Raw genomic sequence first — 9769 nt, forward strand, 5'->3', positions numbered from 1 at the left:
GTAGAGGGATGGGAAGTATGCCAAAATTTAAGGCAATGAAAGACTTAATAGCATCAGAGAAGCCTGATATTTTTATGATCCAGGAGACAAAGATAAATGAAAAGGAAATGGAAACAATGACCCAAAAAATAAAAATCTATCAAGGAACATCAATCCCAGCGATTGGAGCTTCAGGAGGAATATGTACATTATGGAAAACAGAGAATTGGGAGTTGATTCAACAAAAAAAAGAGTTGCATTGGATAAAAACAGACTTGAAAAACAAAAAGTCAAAAGAGATATATTGCATTATAAATATTTATGCACCTAACCACTACATGGACAAGGAAGCCTGTCAGATCATGTTAAAAATTTTATCTTTTGCGGGATCAAAAAAGTGGCATAATTTTAGGAGGATATTTCAACTTGGTACTGAACATAGAGGAGAAGTTTTGGGGAGAATATCATGTTGATCCATTAAGGTAAATGGTGGAATCAATCATGGAAACATGCAATTTAATGGACATGCCTCCTAGCAATGGGAAGTATACATGGAGCAACAAAAGAATTGGTAAAAATAATATAAAGGAAAGGCTGGACAGATTTCTAATTCAAGACAAAATTGCCACCTCCTTCAGTGAGATAAAATAAAAAATCATCCATAACACTGCATCAGATCACAAATCGGTGATGCTTTCACTAGGGATGTTGGGGAACCTTGGTCCAGTCCCTTTCAAATTCAGTTCCACCTGGAATGACAGCGAAGAAGTCAAAAAGATTATTGCAAAGGTATGGGAAAATCAAATTATTGGCTCCCCAAGCTATATCTAGGAATCTAAACTTAAATCCTTGAGGAAAGAGCTGAAACATTGGGCAAGGAACAAACAATTAGAAACACAAAAAAGGAAGTTAGAAATAAATAAATAAATAAATAATTGAGAGAATTCAAATTGAAAAATAGCAGCAAAAAGAAATGCAGGAGAGCTTATGGCAGGAAAAACAAGCATATTGGGAATTGTATAGGAAAAATAGAATGGAAGAAGAGGAGTGGCGACTAAAATCTCGAAGTCTATGGCTTAAAACAGGAGACAAGAATACAACTTTCTTCCATAATACTGCTAGGATAAGGAGAATCCAAAATCAAATAGACAGCATTAAGGATAATGAAGGTAAATAAGTGAGAGGGAAAGAAGAAATAAATAAGGAGGCATTTAGATATTACAAAAATATGTTATCATCCTCAGCAGCAAATAATGAGTATGAATAATTTCTACAGCATATCCCAAAAAAAATCAGTGATGGAGAAAACAACGAATTCACCAAAGAAGTTGAAGAAAAGGAAGTTGTTGTTGTTGTTTGGGATTTACACCTGGATAAGGCCCCAGGCTCATATGGATTTCCTATATCCTTCTATAAAAATAATTGGAACATCATCAAAAAATATTTGATAATAATGATTAGAAATGTTTTGGGAAATGCAAGGTAGGAGGTTTTACAAATTCTTCCTTTCTCGCCCTAGCTCCAAAAGAGTCGAATGCAAATACATTTAGCGGGCAGGCCTATTTCTCTATGTAACTCCTCCTACAAAATCATTACAAAGATTCTGGCAAATAGAATAAAACTAGTGCTCCCAGAAACAATCTCATAAAAGTAAGGGGGCTTTGTTCCAAGAAGACAAATCATTGACAATATTCTACTAGTACATGAAGCATTGCACTCTAGCCTTCTAAAAAAGGAAAAAGGAACGATTGTCAAGCTTGACATGGAAAATTCCTTTGACAGGGTCAATCTGGGCTTCCTTTCAAATGTTCTACAAAAATTTGGATTCTCAAAAAAGGCTATAGATATAATAAAATCTTGTATTGTGGGACCTTGGATTTCTCCCTTGGTCAATGGAAGACCAAGCAAATTTTTTCAAAGTTCAAGGGGGCTTCGACAAGGCTTCCCTCTCTCCCCTTTTCTATATATCATTATGGCAGACTCTCTGAGCCGAAATCTAGAGAAAAGTAGACAAGATCGGGCCATCACAGGTCTTTCAATCTCTTCAGAAGTAAAAAGCATAAACCACTCTCTATTCGCAAATGATACTTTGGTCATGGGAGGGGCCTCTTGCATTATAGCAAGAAGAATAAAAAAGGTGCTTAACAATTTTATGGAAGCCTCTGGTGGACTTATAAATAATCAAAAATGCAGAATTTTCGGTTGGAACACTCCTCTTCATTCTCTCCAAAAAAATTCACAAATTCTGGAAATTCCTTTTCAAGAAAAATGGAGCCATTTTCATTATCTTGGCCTCCCTATCTCCAAAGAAAATATGAAGACCAAGATATGAAATAAGTACATAGAGAAAATGAAGAAAAATGTGCATAACTAGGGAATGAACTAGCTCAACATGGCAGGAATGGTTGTCTTAATCAAGGCATTACTCACAACTCTCCCAATATACTAGTATGTAGCAATACTAGCTCCAACAAGTATACATAAACAAATCGAGCTAGTAATCAAGGGGTTCCTATGGCAAGGAGGTAAAGTAGAAACAAAGAAGCTCAGCCTGGTGAAATGGGATCAAGTAACACAACCTTATGAGAAAGGAGGTCTGGCTATAAGACTTCCTGGGATAATGAATTTGGCACTGGGAGCAAAAATAACATGGAGATTTATAACTAGAGAGAGTAGTTGGTGGAAGCAAATCCTGGAAGTAAAATACATGAACCATAATAGAAAACTTTTACTGGATAAAGGTTCCCCAATAAGGCCCTACTCCCAGGTTTGGAGTTTGATAAAAAAAACCCTTTCCCTCATCAAAGAAAATTCCTCCAAAATCCCTGGGAATGGTAAACTTACCAAAATATGGAAGGACAGAATAATGGGAAATCAGCCTATAGCCCTTCAGGAAAATCTTCATGAGCTGAGAAGGTGGATGAAAACAAAAGGAATCAGTACTCTAGAAGACATCTCTATCTGGAGAGGTGGAGAATGGGAATATTGGAGGATCCACAACCTTCCCCAATGCCTGGTCCCTCAATGGAGGAATTTAATTTCACATCTTAAGGGTGCAACACCATTGAGCAAGGACACAAAAGATTCTCTCCGTTGGGATCCTGATGGAGGGGACTATTCAGTCAAATTTGGATATGCCACTTTACATCAGCTTGAAAATCGTGATTGGGAACACTAGAGGGAGGCATGGAAAATAGAAAGCCTACCAAAAATCAAAGTTTTCATGTGGTCTCTCCTCAAAGGAAAAATTCTTACAGCTGATAACCTTAAAAAGAAAGGTTATGAAGGCCCTTCTCATTGTGCAATGTGCCAAATGAGTGAAGAAAGCATCCAACATCTCTTTGTGGGATGTCCTTTTGCTCGAGACTACTGGCTACTGCTAGTAAGACCCCTGGAGGTTTGTTCTCAGCAATCGTTGCCTCTGCATGAGCTGCTATCAACTTGGAAAAAAAATTATCCATATACTTTTAAAAATAAAGAAACAATTAAAAGGTATTGGATGAGTTTTCCCTCATTTTTGTGTTGGCAAATCTGGTTAGCAAGAAATCAGAGGATATTCAAAGATCACTCTCCAAGTATCAGGACAGTTTTGGCTAAAACTGGAGCATGACAACAAAATTTATCAATTCCAAAGGAGCTAAAGCAATAGATGTCAAACACATGCAGCTTGAGGAAAGAACCTGGATTGAATTTGCGATGAGCAAGAAACAAAAAATAAACATCAACAAATCTCCTATCAACATTCAGAACTGGAAAATCAGAGTGAAAAAAGAGGAATTCAAAACATGGTCAGAAAATTTAAAAAGACCCTACTTATTGTTTGATGGGGCTTCTAAGTCTAACCCAGGAAAGGCTGGAGCAAGAGGACTCATTTTCAATCCAGGAGGAATAAATCCCATCACTTATGAATGGGGATTAGGAGAATTATCCAACAACAGAGCAGAAGCATACGGCCTCCTCTTGGGAACGGAAATCTTAAGGCAACAAGGAATGAAGAATCTAGTCATAATGGGGGACTCTGCAATAATTATTCATTCGATGGTGGAGAGAAGAAACCTCAAGAATAAGGCTCTAAGCCAAATAGAAAAAATGGTGGAAAAGAATTGCAGTATCTTGGAGAATTCATTTTCAAGCACATCCTAAGAGAAAATAATTGTATTGTTGATAAGAAGGCTAATCTTGCAGTTTCACGTCTTATGGGAGAATCCATAATAGACAATGAGATTGCCCAAAAACCAATTCCATAGGACCTCAAGTCACCATATGCAGAGAATCACACTCAAATCAAGGACATCAAGGTGGGAAATAGTCGTTTCAGCTTGAAAATCAAGAACTCAGAATCACAGGAAAATCAGGAAAATCTCCATGAACAGACAGCATTGTCAGATTTCGTCTACCAAGAGAATAATATCCATTCATGCTTCCCATGAAATGCTCAAGATTTTATGTTGCAGTGGCCCTCCGTGCAATTATATATCCATCCCCTCCCTTCAATCGATCTCAACTCATTGCTTCTTTTCCTCTTTGTCGTCTTCCTGTCCCGGGGGATAGTTATCTTCGTCCTCCTTTATTATCCTCCTTGTCTCAGTAGTTGTTCTCAAACTTTTTGTAATTGTTAATGTGCTCCTTTGGTGAATGAGCTCATCCACTCCGCCTTTGTTGGGTTCCTCTCCCTCGCGCAGCTCTTGTGGCTTAATACCAGAATCGATACTTGGCTTAATCCATTGTTTCTAAAGAGAGTCACTTTAGTCATCACAATTCTGTATCCCTCTCATTGGCAGTTGACAGTCTCTGTAGGCCTTACTTGTGGAAGTATTTGTTCCTCCTCCCTGTTGTTTCTTGCCCCTGCATTTCCCTTCTGGAGAGGTCACCTTCATCCCTCAGAAAATATGGATTGGAATCCTCTAGAAAATGTTCCAAAGTGTGAGAGTTGCGCAGTATGTAGAGAAACAAGTACATGATCGATCAGATAAGAGAAATGGTCAAGGATCTAAAATTTGATGCCAAGTCTGAGAATTCTTTCCTTAAGAGACAGTTGGACGAGTAGAGGAAAGAAATTGCAGCACTAAAACATAAGTGTAAGCACATGGATGACACTATCAACTACCTGAAGAGCTTACTAATCAATCAGACGGGAGAAAATTCTAACTACCAAAGTAGCAAGAACCGGCCTCATTCTCAGCAGGAGCCTTTAGTCAACAAAAAATAGATGCTAATTCTCCATTCCACTTCTTTCTGCAAAGTTCTTCCTCTAGTAGTTTTCTATGTTATGTAAATGTAAATTTCTGTTGAATCAGTTCGTATGTATTTATAAGGATAGTGCAATTGGTATTCTCAGAATCAAAGGGAGAAGGGCATGGAAGATAGGGATTGTTTGCCCTCTGTTTTTCTTCCAGGATGCCCCTCTCCATTTTTCCTTGATGTAATGGGAGCATGCCTCCCTTTTCTTTTCTTGGAATAGAAAAATAGTAACTGACTCTATTAAAAAAAAATCATTTATGTTTTTATTTTATGAATATAAGAAAAATTGGGAAATTAAAGGTTGAAGTACAGATGGCTAAAATAGGAAAAAGGTTGCAATTATTTTAGAAACTATTTTTTCCATCAGAAAGTCCCAGGTATTTAATCTGGGTGATTAGATTTATTTCTGAAATTATTTTATTGGCCAATTTAATGTTTCTTAGAATATAGGGGGTTGTCTTCAGAAGTGGAAAACAAGGGCTCATAAATGAGAATTTAGCTACCTTCCACCTATTGGTGAGGTGGAGGCAATTAATAACCACCCAAAGAGTGGTAGATGGATAATATCTCTGGAAAATTTTTGGCTTTTGTCTTTTTTAGAAGAAAAGATAGAAACACTGAAAAAAGGCAGAAAAAAGATATAGGGAATTGCAGGTTCATTGCTCGGGCAGATGAACAAAGATTAAGTCAATGCTAAGAGGAACCAAACACTTAACCCTTAATTTCGCAAAAGAAAAATTATAAATCGGTATTTTTGATGCTATTATCTTTTAGTTGCATGCAAAATTGTTTATGATAGTCTCAATTGGGTGAATTTTGTTGAAAAACTAGTTAGCTTTAAATATGTTAATAATATTATTTAAAACCATAATGTAGTATTCTTTTTTAGGTTTATTTTCATAATTAAACATTGCTGCCATAGAAATAAATGAAGTGAAGCCGAAACTAAAATTTACAAAATTTTGGGGAGATTTTGAAGACTGGTATATGTGGATACATATAAAATATTCAAGTATACTATATGTTAACGAGAGGAAGGGGGAGATCTCTCTCCGTAGAAAAGCAAACCAAATACAAAACAATGTTATTCTCCAAAACATACAGACGAGTTTAATATCTATCCTAAAACAATGGGAAATAAATTTATGTGTTCTTACATGCATTCGAAGTTTTGTAAAGAGAAAACACGGTAAATATGTATATTATTTTTGAGTAAAAAAAAAAACTACATGACAAATTATGCATTAGTATAGATCATAGCTTGTAATGGAAAAGTAAAAACAACGAGTAACGAGAATTGCATAGCATTTAGAGAATACATTGTTGTCGACATGGAAAATGAAAAATATCTTTTAGGAGTAAATTGTGCAACATAAAATTTGTACATTACACTACAACCATAGCATTTTTTTTATGAACGAACAAATAAAATATATATAATTAGTGTCTTTCTGGTGACAGCAAGTAATTTCAGTCAAAAGAGGGATAGACTTCTCTAAAATATAGTTATATATAAAAAAAAAGAAGGCTAGTGAAACAAGAACGTATAAAAGGTGTCAAGAATTAAGTACAAAATATAATATTTACATTTGAATAGATTCAAATGTCTTTTAAGCAAAGAAGGGCAAAATTGTATAATATTTAGATTTGAATATATTCAAATGTCTTTTAAGCAAAGAAGAATTTTTTCCGAGCAAAATTGTAAAATTCTCTGGGGTATATAATTAAATACAAAACAAACTTGAGAACAACTAATGAGAAAATAAATATTGTTTTCATATAGAAAACAATATGAATATCCCATGTTCATGAGAACACGAATAGGTTGGGTAGTATTTTTCCATCTTGGAGAAAAGACAGAATAATGTGTTAAAATTTGAGACTTTTTCCATTAGTTTAGATGTTGTATAGAGTCTCGAAGTTGTATAGGGTAGATTCAAATAGTACTTGAAACGGGCAAGACAAGAATATTTTAACCCATAATAGCTATCAGCGGTGACTATCAAATATTCTTGTCTTGTTCGTTCTAGGTACTATTTGAATCTACCCTATATAGCTTCAAGATTCTCTCTCTCTCTCTCTCTCTCTCTCTCTCTCTATCTATATATATATATATATATATATATATATATATATATATATATATATATAACAATAACATTCTATAGAAGTATTGTAAATAGTTACTTGGCGAAAACTAGAAGGCTATGAAACAAAGGTTATAAAAGGAAAATAGTATAACCTAGGTATAATAACGCAAATAATGAAAAAAAAAATAGTGTTTCTAAAAATGTAACAAGATATTCCTTTATGAAAACTGGAAACCCTAGATTCAACATAGGAAGGAGGCCTTCTTGTAACGATCTGGGGTTTATTAAGAAATCTAATAATAAAATTATCATAGAAAATTGATGCCTTGGGTAAAGGACAATTACAACACATTCTAGAAATATGGAGAAGAGAAAACTAAGTGAAAAAATTCAAAGTTTTGTAGGTAATCTTGGTGAAAATAACATACAAGATAGAAACATACAAGATCGACATTAAAAACCCTGAATTGAAATGTATAACAAACAAAAATTTAGGTAGTTATCATAAATGTTGAAAATGATTGGACACCCACATAAGAGTAAGAACGGAGAAATAAAACTTCCCAAGGGAAAATAAAATTCATTCGACTAATAAAGGGAAAATAATAGTGACCTGAATTTGTCTCGATAATAGAAATTACTATAATAGTCTATTTATCTTCCTATAAAGCCAAATGTAATCCTTACTCTGAAACCCCATCAAACGTTGCAAATATGAATATAGAATAATAAAAAAAACTTAGCAAGTAATATGAATATTGTACAAAAACAACTAAATTGAAACAAGGTACCCGAAAAGGAAACCTATTTAAATAGAAGCTACCTTTGCAACATTATTTGAGATAAACCGCCAAGTGGAAATATCCTTGTCACAAATCATGAAAGTAAACTGCCACCATACGACAAATGGAGGTGAAATGTCAAGGAAGGAAATAATATACACCTGTTAACATGTGCATTGGTGAAACAGAAAGTATTGTTGAAAATTTGGGGCTAAACCCTAGCCACAAATAGCGGCGTGACCAAGTAGCACGAAATGAAATGAAAAGGTCAACAACAAATCTAGGAAGTAATTAAATTAGGTTATGTTGTCGTTGCTATAACACCCTCCAAAATTTTGGCCTGCACCAAATTTTGGATCATGCCTTGGTCTTGTATATTTTCGTCAAAAACATTGAAATCCATTACATGTGTTTTCTCTAAGTGTTTTGGCACCTTTTGCAAGAAAAGAAAATTGTCGTTTTTTCGCATGTCAAGTGTCGCGTGATGTATATAAGTTTGTTTTGCTAGTTTCAAGGGGTTATTTGTGTGAATGAGTTTATCTTACCATGTAAACATTCGTCACATTCATTCCCAAAGTTGTAAGCATTGTCACACAAGTGATGTCATGATCGTCGCAATGTGTATCTTTAGTGTCACACTTGTCGTAAGTTATTACAAAGGTTGTCGCACTTAGGGAAGTATATATTTATTTGTTTCGGATGATCTATGTTGGTCATCAAGTACTCTAAGTGTGTGATCACAGTCAATTCTTATCATTGTTTACATCAACTTCATCAATTCCACACTTAGTCAAATTTTGGAAAATCTCAAGTCACTTAGCCTCATTCGGCCTTCCTGAATTGTGCTTTGCGCAATTCCAGCCCTCAAGCTGCAACCCTACCTCTTGACACTGCGCAATTCATAATTCCTAACTCTCGGGACTGCACATTGCATAGCCTCAGTGCCCAAGCTTGGACCTTGACCTACAAAATTGTACAATTCATCCCTCCAACCTAGCCCCAACTGCGCATTGCGCAGTATCTGAACTCAAACCCAGTCATTGAGCTCCTGATCTGTGTAATTGTGCAATCACCAAGTATTCTCTATATCCCAGAACTATGCAATTGGATGAAACAGTAAAAATCCCTTAGCTCGGCTCACTATGTCTTAAAAATACACAATTTTCCTGCCTAGTCCAGCCTAAATTGTGAATTGTGCAGTCTCAACACTCAAGATTCACCCCTGACTTCCCGGGCTGCATAAATGCGTAGTCATTGAGCTCCTCCCTCAACCTATCACTTGGTTTCAGCTCAATCAATGGATCAACATGCAGCATCTTAGAATAGGGGTTTATCGGACTGATGTCATCTTGTCATGAGTGAATTGCAAATGAAAGTACTTTATCAGCCCATCACAGGATGATGAAGAAGGAGATGGAGAAGGGAAACATGATGAAAGACATATTTGTAGTTGGTTATGCAATTTCATCAATCAACACAAAGCAAAGGGACACCATTTTATTGTCGTAGCTCAAGACTTGATATCATTGAAGACTCATCACATCTAAGCCATATGGAGGTGGATAGAAGAGCATACTCAAGAAGACACATAGCAAGGAGCAGCAAGAATGAAATGACATTTCCATGTCATCATGCAGTCCATGTCAATAATGTCATGTCATGAGTCATCATATGCCA

The sequence above is a fragment of the Pinus tabuliformis genome, chromosome 3_2 (assembly GCF_031772625.1).
Source record: "Pinus tabuliformis cultivar Carrire ecotype Pingquan chromosome 3_2, CPIR1, whole genome shotgun sequence".
Lineage (NCBI taxonomy): Eukaryota > Viridiplantae > Streptophyta > Pinopsida > Pinales > Pinaceae > Pinus > Pinus tabuliformis.